This window comes from Scyliorhinus canicula, chromosome 17, assembly GCF_902713615.1.
Source record: "Scyliorhinus canicula chromosome 17, sScyCan1.1, whole genome shotgun sequence".
Taxonomy (NCBI): domain Eukaryota; kingdom Metazoa; phylum Chordata; class Chondrichthyes; order Carcharhiniformes; family Scyliorhinidae; genus Scyliorhinus; species Scyliorhinus canicula.
The window spans coordinates 27,465,482-27,483,791 of record NC_052162.1 but is presented as its reverse complement, the minus strand read 5'-3'; the positions used below and the strand labels follow the sequence as shown (position 1 = coordinate 27,483,791).

The following is an 18,310-nucleotide window of genomic DNA, read 5'->3' as shown; positions in this document are numbered from 1 at the left end:
GGAGCAACCAATATAAAAACAAGTTAGATTTAAATATTGCTAAAAAGAGAGACACGTTGCTTTTCTTCCTGTTCTCATCAGGACAAACACAAGGGGCCCAATCTAAGCAAATGGGAGCCGAGTCCCATAGCGAGTGTATTTAGCCGCGTGTTTCCCGGCGCGCGCAGTGCCAAGAAACACCCCGCTATCTAACGCCCATCTGGTTAGATATGGGGCCTCAGCAGGGAACGCGGGCCGAGGCTGCACTCAGCCCTGTTTTGTGCGCTGAGGCGCTCCACCCGCTGGAACACCTCACTGCAGCGAGAGAAAATGATGCCCCGAGCTCCCAATCCGACCCCTGAACCCCGCACCCCCAAGCCCCAACTCACTGTAAGCGGGTCCACAGACTCCCCCACGCCTGTGCAGTGCACCCCCTGGCCCGATCACCGCTGCGCAAAAAATGTCAGCTCGGGGAACTGCATATTAGAGTGAAACGAGCTAGATTTTCCACAAAGTGATTCCGGCCACAATGGGCGGACTTCTCATCGCACCGCCTTGCAAGATTGCATTAGATCGCGGGGTCTCCTGTCATTCACTGGCCACATTGCGTTCTGGCGCGCTTCTTTTCGGACACAGCGTGTCTGCTAGATCGTGCCCAAGAATGCCAAATTTCAAATACTCGCAACAATTTATACTTTAGGAGTTAAGACTGCTGATTGGGTGGCATTGATTCTGATTGGCTGAGGTGTTCTTATATATAGTCTCCCCAAACTCCCGGGTAAGTCAAAACAGGCACAAGACTTGAACATGTTCCTTTTGTTTGCAGAGAACGGGCCCCTGCTTATGAATGAATACTGTTTCTAGCAAGCATAAATGAGTCATATTTATCTTAAATAATGATGAGTTATCATTATCTTAAATTGTTAATGTAGCTGTTAGCATATTCAGGATTGTTCAACAAGTGCTGCTCAACCAGGGAATCACAGGTAGCAGGAGACATTTTTTTTTCAAGGACAGGTTGGTTGAACATGGTCGATACTCTGCCTATAACGAACAACTGAAGGAACATGAGAAAATGCTGGAAAATCTCAGCAAGTCTGGCAGCATCTGTAGGGAGAGAAAAGAGTTAACGTTTCGAGTCATTTGTTTCAGATTCCAGCATCCGCAGTAATTTGCTTTTAACTGAAGGAACATGTTGTTTGATTTGATCAGCCAATTGTAGGCCCAACAACTTCAGCTGTTGCATCAATGACCTTCTTTCCATCATAATGTCAGAAATAGGGATGTTTGCAAATGTTCAGCACCATTCACGACTCCTCAGATACTGTGCCTATATGCAGTAAGACCTGGGCAACATTCAGGCTTGGACTGGTATGTGGCAAGTTACATTCATGCCACACAAGTTCCAGGCAATGACCATGTTCAACAAGAGAGAATCTAACCATGACATTGAATGCCATCACCCACTATCAACATTCTGGGGGTTACCATTGACCAGGAACTGAACTGGATCAGCCATATAAATACTGTGGCTAAAAGAGCAGCTCAGAGGCTTGGAATTCTGGGGAAAATAACTCACTTCCTGAGTCCGCAAAGCCTGTTCACCATCTACAAGGCATAAGTCAGGAATACCCTCTATCCGCCTGGATGAGTGTAGCTCTAACAACACTGAAGAAGTTCAACACCATCCAGGACAAAGCAACCTGCTTGATTTGCACCCCATCCAATACCTTCAACAGTTACTCTCCCACACTGACACACAGTGGCAGTAGTGTGCACTATCTACAAGATGCACTGCAGCAACTTACCAAGGCATCTTTGATAACACCTACCAAACCCACGACCTCAAACACCAAGATGGACAAGGTCACCAGGCACAGGAGAACATCACCACCTGTAAGTTTCCCTCCAATTCACAGACCATCCTGACTTCGAACTATATTGCTGTTCCTTCCCTGTGACTGGATAAAAATCCTGGAACAGTACTGTGAATGGACCTAGATGGACTGCAGTGGTTCAAGATGGCAGCTCACCACCACCTTCTCAAGGACAATTAGGGATGGGCAATAAATACGAGCAAGCGATGCCCACATCCCATGAAATAATGAAAATGTGCAGGGCGGCAATATGAAATGCCTGCCAACCAATCAGCACCTTTTTCTCCGGTAGTATAAATTGTTGCGATTGTATAAAATTTGGGATTCTTGTGTTTGCCCTGATGAGTGTATTACGACCCCAGTTGATGTTATAACTGGACGGGATGATTCCAGAAAAGACCATCAATTTTACTTTTTCACAAAGTAAATGTGGAGGAACAGAGTCACAGCCCCACTGATTAGTTTTAACAACAAGAAACATTGATTAAACATCAAAAATTTGGATTATGATACAATACTCCTTTATTTCTCCCCTTACTTAACAACTATACAAAGATTTTAAGATGAACACGGATTACAAAGTACATCTTAAACTATAATAGTCTCATTATAGACCTTGGGTAGGGTGCTCTTTCCAGGAGCCGGTGCAGACTCGATGGGCTGAATAGCCTCCTTCTGCACTGTAAATTCTATGACTAAATTCTATGATTAACACACAAATTCCCCTTTAAGCATTAAGATAACTAGTTAAATACATGCACTCTGCTCTGAACCCAAGTTAGTGTCCAAGGCTTTCTCCTCAGATACCCCCCAGATGATTGTCACGTGAGAATTTCCAAACTCCATTCCCAAAAACAGGTTTTAAAACCTTCTCTCATAATGATGCTTTCCCTTAGTGGTTTACATTCTATAATCTAGTCTAGGTTTTACAAATTACTCTTTTAAACAAAACTTGCACTCCATTTTTAACAGTAAATCCAGTCCAGGATTTTATACCAACTCCTTTTACGTTTCCTTTCTCTTAACTGCTTTTACACAAGCTGTGATATCCAGCCACCAATGCCGATAGTTATTTCAACTCACGTTCCACAGGCTGCAGTAAAATCTCACAACCTTGAAAATCACTTCAGATATTTTTCTGGGGGCTCAGCCTTCTTCTCAGCTCTGTCTGTCTCCAATGAACAGTTCTCTGTTCACGTATGTATAACCTCAGACATCTTGAAAACTTCTCTCCATTTCTCTAGTTTTCTTAACTAGCTGCTGTTCAGATCTCTGCACTTGTTTTATTAACCATGACTCCAGGGTACGACTTTTGTTCTCGCAAAGCAGAGAAAGATGTTCCCTCTTTAGCATTCCAAACCAATAGCAGAGCTGTGGGAGCTGCCTTCTCCCTCACTACCTAACCAACTGCAATCAGATTAGCAAAACTGAAATTTAAGAATTTCTATGCCTTGCAAGGCCTAAGTTCTGCTGGCTTAGTTATTCTTCACACAAAGGGGTAAATGGCTCCTTCTGTGCCATTCAGTGATTGTAGAGTAAGAACATAGAACATAGATCATACAGTGCAGAAGGAGGCCATTCGGCCCATCTAGTCTGCACTGACCCACTTAAGCCCTCACTTCCACCCCATCCCCCTAACCCAATCACCCCTCCGATCCCTGTTGGTCACTAAGGGCAATTTATCATGGCCAATCCACCTAACCTGCACGTCTTTGAACTGTGGGAGGAAACCGGAGCACCCGGAAGAAACCCACGCACACACAGGGAGAATGTGTAGACTCCGCACAGACAGTGACCCAGTGGGGAATCAAGCCTGGGATCCTGGCACTGTGAAGCCAGAGTGCTATCCACTTGTGCTACCGTGCTGCCCCAATAAACAACATCAAAGGATTTGTGTGGGATTTAAACCCAGGACCTCTCATTTTTATGTAGCATAACCCCCGAAGCGAGAATATTACCCCTCGACCAACGAGCCGATTTCTTATATTTTATTGTAGGGGCAGCACGGTGGCACAGTGGTTAGCACTGCTGCCTCACAGCACTAGAGACCCGATTCAATTGTGGCCTTGGGTGTCTTTGTGGATTTTGCATTTGTACATGTGTGGGTTTCCTCCAGGTGCTCTGATATCTTCCCACAGTCTAAAGATGTGCGGGTTAGGTGGATTGGCCAGGCTCAAATTGCCTCTTAAGTGTCTGAAATTTTGCAGGTTAGGTCAGGGTGCTGGAATAGGTCAGGGGATGGGAGCAGGCTAGGTGGGGTGCTCTTTTGGAGGCTCGGTGTAGGCTCGATGGCCTTTTCCTGCACTGTAGGGATTCCATGGTAAGTATGGAAATTGCAGGTGGGACTGATGCCGGGGACGAGCGGGTGAACATGACAAACATGGGCTGGATTCTCCGTCGGCTGATGCCAAAATCGGGAAATGCGATTGGGCAGAGGATAGGTTCCAGCACCAAAATTGTGGTGGGCACAGACTTGACGCCAAATCATAATTCTCCGTTACCTCAACAGCAGCATCAATGCGGCTCAGAATGCATGTACAGTAAACACTGTTTGCATGTCATTAACGGGCCCAACCCGGTTTTCTCTGGGGCCTCCGCGATTCTATGCCTCCAATGGGCTGAGTTCCCAAATGCACAATTCACTTGTGCTTTTCGTGAAACCGGTGTGGTGGCTGCTGAGGGAGAGAGGGGGTACAGAAAGTGTCCAACATCGCCATAGTTTGCTGGCAGTTGTGCCGCTGGCCTGGGGGGGCTTTTACCAGGGCCGGTGTGGGGGGGGGGGGCGGGGGTGAGTAGCTGGGGGTGGCCAGGAGGTAGGCTGTGGGGTCGGGGTGGACGGGCATGGAATACCATTGCCGCAGGCAGCAAGAGAGGCAGCATCTGCGCACACCGCTAACAGCCCACTGTAAACGTAGGACCACGGGTGGTATAGGTGTGTGTGTGTCCCCCCCCCCCCCCCCCCCGTCACCCCCCTCAGCCGACCCACCAGCTGTATGGGCAGGGCTGGCCCAAGGCACCGGCAACTCGGGCAGTCGCCCGGGACGCCATGTGCTAGGGGGCGCCAGACTCGGGTCCCTCGCATGCGCAGTTGGGCCGGTGCCAAATGCGCATGCGCGGTGGCCGCCCTCCCCCAGGGCGGCCCCCTCCGTCCCCCCCCAACCCGCCTCGGGCCCGCCCCCCCCGCCTCGGGCCCGCCGCCCCCCCCCCCCCGCCTCGGGCTCGCCGCCCTCCCCCCGCCTCGGACTCGCCCCACCCCCCCCCCGCCGCCTCGGACTCGCCCCCCCCCGCCTCGGGCTCGGCCCCCCCCGCCTCGGCCCCCCCCCCCCCCGCCTCGGGCTCGGCCCCCCCCCCGCCTCGGGCTCGGCCCCCCCCCGCCTCGGGCTCGGCCCCCCCTCCGCCTCGGCCCCCCCACGCCTCGGGCTCGGCCCCCCCCGCGGCCCCGCCCCCCTCAGCCCCGCCCCGCCCCCCTCCCCCCCCGGCCCCCCCCCCGCCAAAGGGCGCCGAAGTTCAGCTTGCCCGGGGCGCCAGCAACCCTAGGGCCGGCGCTATGTATGGGCACACTCCAGCACAACCAGTTTCATCGTGTTGGCTGGGATGAATGTGGGGTTTGGAATGTATGTACGCGGGTGCAGCTTGTCGGCTTCCTCAGTGTCAAGCATGCACCCGGTGAATCCCGCACCGTTTCCCATTGGAATTGATTGTGTTCCCTGTGGCGCCGGTGCTAGCCCCTCAATAGTAGCAGAATCGGTCCAGGTGCGGCACCAGTTTTGCTGTGGGGTAAGTCCACCAACCCTGCCCCGGCGTCACCACTTAGTCTCAGGGATGGAGAATCCCACCTTTTATTTCTGATCCCTAAGGACAGCAACAGGCTGAGTGCCAGGCTCTGCGGGCAGCCTGCAGGAGCTGGGCACAGCCGCAGTGCTGAGTGAGCCAGACACTGCGCTTCCTGCTCCGGGCCGGGGCGGGGCCAGGAGCGCGGGGGCGGAGCGAGGGGCGGGGCCAAGGGCGCGGGGCGGCGGCGCAGGGGGCGGAGCCAAGGGCGCAGGGGGCGGGGCCCGGGCCGCCGGCTCCACCATTGGCTGGTGAGAATCGAATCAGATGACGTGTAGGTGTTTCCGGGGTTTCCCCCTCCGGACGGGAGGGGTTACTGCCGGTCATTGACACGCTGTCACTAACTGTGCCGGAGCCCGGGAGCGGGGGACAGCGGAGATCCTGAGGTAAGCCGGCTCACAGCGCCAGCCTCTTCCCATCCACCTCGCCCACAGCCAAACTCCGGCTTTAATGCATTGGTTTCCATTGAAGGCGGGCAATGTTGGCGAGAACATTGAATGGCACTCCGCAGGCTGCGAGGAGCTGCTTGGCGGGGCAGGTGGGCTCCTTCTGTGAAGCCGCGTGCTCCTCCGTTTTACAGCATAAAACCACCTTTTTAATCCTTCTCTCTTTAATTTAAATGAAATGTTTTATCTAAATATGCATGTAAATGAAAAGCAGGTCAGGTTTTAAAGAGAGACACGATGATGGGATATAATTGGGTATTAAGAGCTCTCAGACCTTCCCGAGCCGAGGCTGATCCCTGCCATGGTGCGTTTCTGCTCACTGCCTGTCAACATGACCATCTTGCAGACAGCGGGGGAGCAGCTCGATGCGGAACCAACGGAGGCTGAGGAGAATCCAGCGCCACGGTCCAAATGGAGCCCTGATACAGACCGGTAATGTCCAACCTGTGTCCACTCCCCAGCCTGGATACACACCGGTAATGTCCAACCTGTGTCCACTCCCCAGCCTGGATACACACCGGTAATGTCCAACCTGTGTCCACTCACCAGCCCTGGATACAGACCGGTAATGTCCAACCTGTGTCCACTCACCAGCCCTGATACAGACCGGTAATGTCCAACCTGTGTCCACTCCCCAGCCTGGATACACACCGGTAATGTCCAACCTGTGTCCACTCCCCAGCCCTGGATACAGACCGGTAATGTCCAACCTGTGTCCACTCCCCACCCCTGGGTACACACCGGTAATGTCCAACCTGTGTCCACTCCCCAGCCTGGATACACACCGGTAATGTCCAACCTGTGTCCACTCCCCAGCCTGGATACACACCGGTAATGTCCAACCTGTGTCCACTCCCCACCCCTGGGTACACACCGGTAATGTCCAACCTGTGTCCACTCCCCAGCCTGGATACAGACCGGTAATGTCCAACCTGTGTCCACTCCCCAGCCTGGATACACACCGGTAATGTCCAACCTGTGTCCATTCCCCAGCCTGGATACACACCGGTAATGTCCAACCTGTGTCCACTCCCCAGCCCTGATACAGACCGGTAATGTCCAACCTGTGTCCACTCCCCAGCCCTGATACAGACCGGTAATGTCCAACCTGTGTCCACTCCCCAGCCCTGGATACAGACCGCTAATGTCCAACCTGTGTCCACTCCCCAGCCCTGATACAGACCGGTAATGTCCAACCTGTGTCCACTCCCCAGCCCTGATACAGACCGGTAATGTCCAACCTGTGTCCACTCCCCAGCCCTGGATACAGACCGCTAATGTCCAACCTGTGTCCACTCCCCAGCCCTGGATACACACCGGTAATGTCCAACCTGTGTCCACTCCCCAGCCCTGGATACACACCGGTAATGTCCAACCTGTGTCCACTCCCCACTCCTGGATACACACCGGTAATGTCCAACCTGTGTCCACTCCTGGATACACAGCGGTAATGTCCAACCTGTGTCCACTCCCCAGCCCTGGATACGGACCGGTAATGTCCAACCTGTGTCCACTCCCCAGCCCTGGATACACACCGGTAATGTCCAACCTGTGTCCACTCCCCACTCCTGGATACACACCGGTAATGTCCAACCTGTGTCCACTCCTGGATACACAGCGGTAATGTCCAACCTGTGTCCACTCCCCAGCCCTGGATACGGACCGGTAATGTCCAACCTGTGTCCACTCCCCAGCCCTGGATACACACCGGTAATGTCCAACCTGTGTCCACTCCCCACTCCTGGATACACACCGGTAATGTCCAACCTGTGTCCACTCCTGGATACACAGCGGTAATGTCCAACCTGTGTCCACTCCCCAGCCCTGGATACGGACCGGTAATGTCCAGCCTGTGTCCACTCCCCAGCCCTGGATAGACACTGCTAATGTCCAACCTGTGTCCACTCCCCAGCCTGGATACACCGGTAATGTCCAACCTGTGTCCACTCCCCAGCCTGGATACACCGGTAATGTCCAACCTGTGCCCACTCCCCAGCCCTGGATAGACACTGCTAATGTCCAACCTGTGTCCACTCCCCAGCCCTGGATACAGACCGGTAATATCCAACCTGTGTCCACTCCCCAGCCTGGATACACACCGGTAATGTCCAACCTGTGACCACTCCCCAGCCTGGATACATACCGGTAATGTCCAATCTGTGACCACTCCCCACTCCTGGATACACACCGGTAATGTCCAACCTGTGTCCACTCCCCAGCCCTGGATACACAGCGGTAATGTCCAACCTGTGTCCACTCCCCAGCCTGGATACACACCGGTAATGTCCAACCTGTGTCCACTCCCCAGCCCTGGATACACACTGCTAATGTCCAACCTGTGTCCACTCCCCACCCCTGGATACACACCGGTAATGTCCAACCTGTGTCCACTCCCTACCGCTGGATATACCCCGGCAATGTCCAACCTGTGCAAACTCCCTGCCCCAGAAATTTGGGCAGCATGGTAGCACTGTTGCTTCACAGCTCCAAGGTCACAGGTTCGATTCCCAGCTTGGGTCACTGTCTGTACGGAGTCTGCACGTTCCTCCCGTGTCTGCGTGGATTTCCACTGGGTGCTTCGGTTTCCTCCCACAGTCTAAATATGTGCAGGTTAGGTGGATTGACCATGCTAAATTGCTGTAAGTGTTCAAAAAAGGTGGAGGTCACGGGGATAGGGTGGAGGTGTGGGCTTGGGTGGGGTGCTCTTTCCAAGGGCTGATGCAGGCTCAATGGGCCAAATGGCCTCCTGTACTGTAAATTCTATAAATCCATAATGTACAACATGTGTCCATTCCCCACCCTGGATGCACAGAGGTAATGTACACCTGTGTCCACTCCCCACCCCTGGATGCACAGAGGTAATGTACAGCCTATGTCCACTCCCCACCCCGGGTACACACAGGTAATGTACAACCTGTGTCCATTCCAGCCACAACCCCCGACCCGATTTACCCCAGCTTTTACACCCATTCACCAACCACTTTTCGGGGCTCCTGCTTGCTGATTTATTCTTGCATTGACAAGCGTGCTAAATTGTCTTCTTACTCTCTCTCTCTCTCTCTCTCTCTCTCTCTCTCTCTCCTCCTCCCCCCCCCCCCCCCCCCCCCCCCGCCCCCGAGAAGTTTTCAATGTTTCCCTTCTCCCCCTGTAGTTTAAAGATAATCTCTTTTCAGAAGGTGGTTTAAATTAAAAGCTGCTTTTAAATTTTAAGAGGGTAAGTTGATGCTTCATTTCTGTTTTCGCCTATTCACTCTGCCAACCCCCTTTACTGTATCTTTGTCTATCCGGGGAGGTTATTGGGAGACCAAGGGGAATATTGAATCATTCTGCTTGGGTGATCAGGCCGTTTGAGAAAGAAAAGATAATGGAACCATAGAATCTCTACAGTGCAGAGGAGGCCATTTGGCCCAGCGAGACTGCACTGGCCCACTAAAACGGCACCCTACCTAAACCCTCGTCTGCACCCTATCCCCGTGACCCAACCTAACGTTTTGGACACTGAGGGGCAAATTATCATGACCCATCCATTTGGACTGTGGGAGGAAACCGGAGCACCCGGAGAAAACCCATGCAGACTTGGGGGGAAAACGTGCAAACTCCACAAAGACAGTGACCCGAGGCCGGAATTGAACCCAGGTCCCTGGCTCCATTTGTTGCTTGATGCCAGAACTTGTTGCCCAGCATTCCTATGAAGTACCTCGAAACACTGTACTGCATTAAAGATGGTGTGTGGGTGTGTGCATAAGTTCTTGACTGAAACAACACCGTTCCAGCTGCAATACGTAGTGCTAAGATGTTCGTAACATAATTTTAATTTGCACTCCAGGAGGTAGAATTTCTAATGACCTTTCTCACTGGTCCAGTACATGTCCAATAGCCAGAAAGTTCCTGTCGAATCTGCGTCTTCACTCATTCAGGTTGTGCAGTCCCGCTCTTAACAATCCTCTGCGCAAGGTGCGGGGGAAGTCCCAGCTATTCCCTCTAGATTGTTGTGCCCATTGTTTCAGACCTGTCATTTCTCATTACTGACTCACTCGCTGGTGAAAACAGTTCAGCGAGGGCACAAATAAATGTGCTACAGTAGCAACGTGTGTTTGGGCAGTGCCTTTTGCATAGTAAACCGCCTCAAGGCGATTCACTGGAGCAGTCAGACAAACATTGAAGGAACCAAAAAATGATGTCAAGCAGGTAGCCCAAGAGTTTTAAATGAGTGCGTTGATCCACAAGTTAAGGTATTGCGTGGTTTGGAGAAATACCTGAAAGACTGGAATTATTTTTTCCGAAGAATGAAGTGTATGGTGTAAAAAAAAATATATGTCAAAGGTTGGTACAACGTAGACAGAATTCTGAGCGAGGAAGGAGCCATTCGTAACAGATCATATGAAACTTAGAGTCAAAGGCATCTTTTCCCAGAGTTGCAAGAGCTTGTCAACAGTCAAGATAGGATAGGACAGGTGGATGAAAGGAAAAAGGTTGTAAGAATATGGGAGGAATAGGCTGGGTAAGGTTACTATTTACTCAAGAATGGTCATTGCACATGGTTAGATCAAATGGCTTGTTTCTGCGTTGTAATTTCTTGGTATTATTTTCTGTGATTATTTATCAGGGCAGCACGGTAGCTCAGTGGTTAGCACGGTTGCTTGACAGCTCCAGGGTCCCAGGTTCGATTGGGTCACTGTCTGTGCGGAGTCTGCACGTTCTCCCCGTGACTGCGTGGGTTTCCTCTGGGTGCTCCGGTTTCCTCCCACAGTCCAAAGATGTGCAGTTAGGTGGATTGGCCATGCTAAATTGCCCATAGTGTCCAAAAGGTGGGGAGGGGTTACTGGGTTACGGGAATAGGGTGGAGGTGTGGGCTTAGGTAGGGTGCTCTTTCCAAGGGCTGGTGCAGACTCGATGGGCCGAATGGCCTCCTTCTGCACTGTAAATTCTAAATTCTGTGATCTAATATAAACAGTGTAATGCTTGAACATTTGAGACAGCACCTTTAAATCAGCCTTTGTGAAGTTGATTGTTTATCTTTGCTCAAGTGCCCAGATGTAGGGAGACCATCAGTGCGCCACAGCACTTCCCAACCTTGTACCAACCACATCCTTCAAAACCTTTTCCCCTGGCCAATCCACTCTCACCAGCATGTCTGAGGAGCTCACACATACCCTCATTGAGGCCCATTGTTTAGTTGCCTCTGCTGCCCCAACCCCCATTCCTGACTCTTTCCCTGGCCCCGTATCACTCTGTGGCTTCCCTTCATGTCCCTCTTGGAGCTTATTTTGCTCAAGAGGTCTGCTGCCTCCCCAGTCTGAATTCCTGAAGGATTGGTCATTGCTACTGCTCATGCTAACTGGTATTGAACTTGTGAGTGAGAAAAGAATGGAAGGATACACTGTGGTGTTAGATTAAGCTGGGTGGGAGGAATCTCGTGTGGAGCATAAACATGGGTGCAGATCAGTTTGGCTGAATGGTCTCCTCTGTCTGTATGTTCTATCGAATACTTTCAGCTCGAGTATTAATGAAAGCTTCATTTGTGTTTTTAGTTTTTGGCTGGCGTCCCTTTCTCCACCCTGTGTTATCTTCAGCCCTTCCAAAGCCCTGCCGGACATATCGCATCCTATACCAAGAGTTTCTTATTCCTTACCCTGTCCTCGTTAAACTGCGCTGCCTTCTGTTTCATCGCCACTTTAAATTTCCTAAACTCATCCCCGAGTATTCAATGCTGGTGCTATCTCCAACTTCCACCAGCCCTAATTCGCCCTCCCCAAACCAAATTCATCTGGCTCTGCTTTCTAGCGCCATTTCCTTCTTTGCCCTTACTCTTCCGTTTCTGAATGTGTCATCGGCTATCTACGCCTTCCACACGTGAACTCCCCGTCCAAACATACCTGTCTTGAATTCATCCTTTCAGACCCATTCGTAAAGATCATAGAATTTACAGTGCAGAAGGAGGCCGTTCGGCCCATCGAGTCTGCACTGGCCCTTGGAAAGAGCACCCTACTTAAGCCCACACCTCCACCCAATCCCCGTAACCCTACCTAACCTTTTTTTTTTGGACACGAAGGGGCAATTTAGCATGGTCAATACACTTAAGCTGCACATCTTTAGACTGTGGGAAGAAACCGGAGGACACCCACGCAGACAAGGAGAGAACGTGGACAGACAGTGACCCAAGCTGGGAATCGAACCTGGGGCCCTAGAGCTGTGAAGCAGCATTGCTACCATGCCGCCCAGCCTTTTCTGTTATCCCCCTTTTAACCCCTTGCTCATTTCTTTTGATACCCCCAGTTTAGCCAGGCCGGGAATGATCTTCTGCATTCGAGACATAGTGCGCATGCGAGTTGTTCTCAATCTCAGGAGTTTGGAGGCAATTTAGTCGGGTCTTAATGGAGCTAACCTCACATCTTAATCCATATGGCTCACGTAATTTGGGGTGCTCGCTCAAAGGAGGATTATGTAGAATGCTTAGTAAAATCCCGTCCCCAAATTATGTAAGTCTTTTATTGGACATGCAATAACCTCGGTCCTGTCCTGCTTCCAGTTCAGCTTTGTGTTGCCCCTGATGGCGGCCATCTTGATTTTCAGCAGTACAGCACTTGCTGCTCAGTGTTTTTTTTATGTTATCTGTGAAAGGGTTAAAGTTCTAATTCGGTTCCAGGCCTTAACAGTTGCCCGAATTACAGTATTCTTCATTTGCATGAGCTTTGCAGTAAATGTCAGACCAAAAATTGTGAGACTGAGTTATTCAAGTTTTTCTTTTTAGTCATCTTAATTCAATAGTTATTTAAATAGAATAAAGTCATTTCATTCCGGACCAAAGCCACCCAGCTATGCTGGCTGGGGTTGGAATAATGCATTTTGGGAGTTTCGTACTTTGTTTCTCATTTTGTGAGGGTGGTCCAGTGGAAAGGTCAAACTCATTTTATGGCACCCATTTCTCTAAATCACTCATTTAGCGAATGTAGGTGGACTTTCTGCCCCTCGGGTGTTATCCTGCACCAGTTGTAGGTCAGTGTGATGATCAATCGGCGTAGTTCTTGCATCTGATTCTTCAACCTTGTACCTTTTTTAAAAATGTACTTGTTCACTCTCAATTTGTTTTGAATGGGTTGAACTTTGCTCCATGTGCCCAGTTATTGGTGTGCGTTGGCTTTTAAGATGTTAAAACCATCCATTAGTAGCAGAGAATAGCGATGGTTGAGCAAACCTGATCTATGTGGCTTAAGATGAGTCACTCGTCATCACTTGGTCACTGTGGCGTGCTCGGCAAACTAATCAAAGATTAATGTCACTCGAGTAAATGGGCCTTCCTCATTGGTGAGCAAACGAACAGCCCACAGACATTGGTATTTTATTACTTTGACATTACGTGTTACTAATCTGTGCCCAAAGCCTGCCTGAGGTTCTATGCGTGTGGAAATGTTTACTCTTTCAGGTTCTTCCCCTCTTTTTTTTCTCTCTTCTCCCCCCCGCTTTTCTACAAATTGTCTACTATCTGTTACTGTTAAAGTATTGAGGGCATTTTTACTTACAGCACCGCTCTTTCTCCTTCCCAAACAGCCTGTGGGTGACTATAATGTGAGGGGCAGGGGTTCTGAAATGTCACCTTCTGAACTGTCACTGTGTCAAAATCCTGCAACTCCCTCCCCAACAGCACTGTGGGTGTGTCTGCACCACATGGACTGCAGCAGTTCGAGAAGGCGGCTCACCACCCCCTTCTTGAGCATTATCAAGTGAGAATTATCTGGTTTCAGAGCTTTATACGTATTCTTCACCAGTGCATCATAATTCTGCATTGCTGGAGCGAAGAAGGCTGGCACCTCATGTTAACTGAACAACTGAGTCCTTGCAGTATATCTCAGTGATATTTTATGGACTTTTGTCACACCCGTTGCAAACCGACACATTTTAGGATGCTTAGCTGGTTCAGTCATTGGCGCTTTCTAAATTTCTGACATGCTCTGGTATCAAGGACAGCTGATACTGAAACAAAAGGTCGACTGTTCAAGGCTAGTTTAACCTCCAGTCTGTCAGTCATGGAGGTTAGGGTCGGTATTCAAGGCAAAATCCACTGTTTGCAAATGTGTGCTCCAGGCCCACAGAATCCGAGCTCTTTTCATTGGCAAGGCCGAGTAAAAATCTGTGCGTGTGTGTGCGCGCGCGCACAATTCTGGGATTATCTCTCAACATTATAGCTGGTGACTATTTGGAAAACCATTTCTGTGTCGAAACCTAAACCGTGAGTGGTTGTGCATCATAATTCTGCATTGGTTGTGCATCATAATAAGTCTTTCGAACAAGAATGTTGATGATGTAAAAATAAGATGTTGGAGAGGAAAAGTCAGGTCAGGCACCATCTGTGGGGTCTGTAACCCCTTATTAAAACTAGAAGTAAACCACTAGTAAGAATTTTCTGCTCACGTCTCCCTGAGTGAAACATGAAACCACAAACCTACTGACTCCGGCAAAAGACTTGAGTGACCAGTTTAGGGAAGACATGAAACTAATTATACAGGGCAGTGTTAAGGATATTTAGTTTAACTGAAAAGGGGATTAATTTGGCTTGGTGGAACCGCAAAGATGTCCTGGGTGCACCTGCAGCCAGCTGAGATAAGTTTAAAAAAAAAAAAAAATTTAGTGTACCCAATCATTTTTCCAATTAAGAGGCAATTTAGAGTGGCCAATCCACCTAGCTGGCACGTTTTTGGGTTGTGGGGGTGAAACCCACGCAAACACGGGGAGAATGTGCAAACTCCACACGGACAGTGACCCAGAGCCGGGATCGAACCTGGGACCTCAGCGCCGTGAGGCCGCAGTGCTAACCCACTGCGCCACCGTGCTGCCCAGCTGAGATAAGTTGTGGGGACGTGGTGACACATCTCTCAATTAGGTTACATCTTTGTCGTGTGTATCATCTGAGGTTACTGTAGATGTTTGATGAACGTGCCCGTGGAAACAGGGTGGTATTGGAGCTTCGGCAGTCTGTCGAGATGTGGACTTGAGAAATCCCCAGCGTCGTGCTTGCCCAGTTGGCGAGGGACAACTTCATCCAGGGTGTTGCTCCCTGCTTCTCCCACCTGCTGGAGATCCCGTTTCAAAGCAGCACCGGCAAATACCCATTAGCAACGGCTGCCCCAAGCTTGAGTGCATCCCTCAGCACATAGGTCTTGGAATGTGCCAGTCTGAGAGTGGGAAAGGATTGCTTGTTCTTAAGTTGGGGAGGAGTGAGAGGTGGGTTAGGGGTTTGCTTCCCCCCCCCCCCCCCCCCCCCCCCCCCCCCAACGCCTCATCCCAAAAAATCCTCTTTGGGATAAGGCTGTCTGGTGGGTTGGTGCCTCCGTGTGTATTGTATTTTTTTGAAATCAATCCAATTTTTTTTTTCTCCTCTCAAAAAATGTAAACAGCTCTTTCTTTGTTTTAAAAACACACAGCTGCCTGATTGTGGCTAGCGTACTGCAGCCTGAGGTTATGTCCAGACTATCCGCCCAGCTTATCTGTTCCAAGAACTCAACATATTTTGGCAAAAACTGGATTAAACAAATACCGAGTTGGTTTCCCCGGTGCCCCACCCCGTTACCTCGCTGAGCCAAAAGTGGAAGATTCCTTTCCCTGCCTCTGCTGAAGGGGTTGACCTCGCTTGGCGCCATATAGTTGATCTGGCCTCCTTTTGGGCATAGGGGAGCAACAGTTCTCCACTCCTGATGGCTATCTGGTGACTTGTGAGAGTGTCGGTGTCACTGGATTCACCTCTGGTGCCATCCATAGTAAGTACCTTGTTCAAACGCTCCTTTTCTAAGTTTGCATGCTGTGGTACCAATGAGCTGACAACTTCATTGGAAGCACGTCCAGCATGTGTTGGCGTTGTTGAGGGGAAAGAAAATGGGAAAGGAAGGTCCGGGGCGGGGGAACGTGCTGCACAAATCCATTTGCCACAAAGTCAGATGCATGTTCTGTAGAAGGAAACCCTACAGAAAGCTGTTTCCTTGAAGACTGCCCTCCTTGCTGCATTAGCCATCTTGTACGATGAGTTATTATTAGACTTCTCAGAATTCTCTTGTGTGGAAACGGAGCTGTTTGTAATAATTAGGAAGTTGTTTTCTGCAGCCTGCGGAAGGATGCCCCTGGGTAGGACTGATCCAATTAGTTCCTGAAAAATCCTCCTTGTCTTGCAGCATAGAGGTTGTTCCGGATGCAGTTTTTGTTGGTCCACCTTGCTGTGCAGGCGCCTGTTAAACAGAAGCGAATTGAACGTTCACATAGGTTAAACAGCATCGGGTGAGCACTCAAAATGTCTGCCCTAATATCATAGAGCTTGCCATTGGGAACGTTTTCTACAACATCTTCTGGCTCACTTTTTGAGATCTAATTTAACAGTCAACTTTATTCAGCAACATTCGACTGTACTAACGGAGGGAGAGTTTCATGAAAGGCCAGTCCCAGTGGAATTTGACTGCTGTTACCGTGACAACCGGGCCGTCCAAGCTGGCAAAGGCATTCAGTTGGAACAGCTGTCCCTTCCAGGTTTTGCACTGCCTCTCACGTTTCTCTGGACACTTCACCATTGCCGTTGGCTGATCCTGTCATTATCCAGTAAAGGTGCAATCAACACTAAATTACCATTAGCTCACTCGGCTAAATCGCTGGCTTTTAAAGCAGGCCAGCAGCAGGGTTCGATTCCCGTACCAGCCTACCCGGACAGGCGCCGGAATGTGGCGACTAGGGGCTTTTCACAGTAACTTCATTGAAGCCAACTCGTGACAATAAGCGATTTTCATTTCATTTCATTCATTAACCTGCTGAATTAGGATTACCATCATGCAGTGCTTCAAAATCCAAGATCTAGTTTTCCTCCACCTCCCCACCTGTCGGTGCTTCTTTGCACACTTGTGCATTGAAGGAAAAAGCACCAAGAACATTTGCTTTTCTGTGCTAAATGTGTGGTTATAGAGTGTTCCAATCATTTCATCAGCCTGCGATGTAATATGACCCGTGTTACCCGTCTGCTAGTTTGGAATTGGATTTTTAAAAACCCTCCCTTGTTGCTGTGGAGCTGGTGGGGTGCAGGAGAAAGCTGCTGTTTTGAACTCTTTCCCCCACATAAAACATTGATACTCATTCACTTCCCTTATTTGGAATATATTTTAATGTAAAAAAAAGTTTTAGAATCCGGTGCCCATTGTTCATGGACGTGATATTCCTTTTCAGGAAGAAAATGAAGTCTGTTAAAGTTACTGTTTAAAACCTGTTGGCTGCTGTAGGTGGCTTTATTTGAGTTTTGCCAGGAACCATTCATCTCCTACCTCAACATTAAGGTTAGACAGGTGGAGCATCCCTTATCCGAAATTCGAAAAGCTCTGACATTCCCACGTTTTGTCATGTGCATTAAACTATATTATTCATAGAGTCATACGCAGAAGGAGGCCATTCAGCCCATCGAGTCTGCACCGGTACTGGGAAAGAGCACCCGACTTAAGACCACACCTCCACTCTATCCCCGTAACCCAGAAATCCCACCTAACCTTTTTGGACACTAAACAGAATTTTAGCATGGCCAATCCGCCGAATTTGCACATCTTTGGACTGTGGGAGGATACCGGAGCACCCGGAGGAAACCTGCCAGACACGGGGAGAACGTGCAGATTCCGGACAATGACCCAAGCTGGGAATCGAACCTGGGACCCTGGAGCGGGGAAACAACTGTGCTAACCACTGTGCTGCTGTCCACCCCGTCACCCACTATCATTATTGTGTTGTTGCGTTGAAAATGTTGAAAGGACCCGCAGACACCCCTAAAATAAGTTTAGAAATTCTTGTGGTTCATTTCAAGAGGATTAAGGTGACATCGAAAAATGTCTGGAACAAGAAATGAGCTTTCATAAGAACAGGATCAGGTCGTTCCGCCCCCTGGAACATTATATTCCGAAATCTGATACACACTCGGCCCCAAGTGTTTTGCATAAGGAAGGGATGCTCAGCCGGTATAACACTTTGAAATCTACAGTTTGTAGGTGAGGCTGTGGATGTTGGAGAGTTTAAAGTTTGATGAAATGTTGGTAATCTTTCTGATTTTGTCAGTTATCAGAATATTAAATATCTAATTTATTTCCAGCCTTGCGACTCAGTAAATAGCAAAACAAAATCCCATTTTAGCATTAGCATGGCCAACTTGTGCTCTTTCATTATTCCATA

The 18,310-nt window shown here is 49.7% G+C and overlaps 1 protein-coding gene across 6 annotated transcripts in view; it reads left to right on the top strand.

Moving 5' to 3' along the window:
• The first annotated feature begins 5,940 nt into the window (after positions 1–5,940).
• acsl4a (acyl-CoA synthetase long chain family member 4a) overlaps positions 5,941–18,310 on the top strand; it is a 101,966-nt gene continuing 89,596 nt past the window's right edge. For 3 of the 6 annotated variants that reach the window (XM_038775566.1, XM_038775563.1, XM_038775558.1), the window contains exon 1: positions 5,941–6,073. The gene's annotated coding sequence lies outside the window, so the exon portion shown is untranslated. Of the gene's footprint in view, positions 6,074–6,203; positions 6,226–6,451; positions 6,566–18,310 lie in introns of those variants that run through there. The other 3 variants (XM_038775562.1, XM_038775560.1, XM_038775561.1) reach the window with 3 other exon arrangements.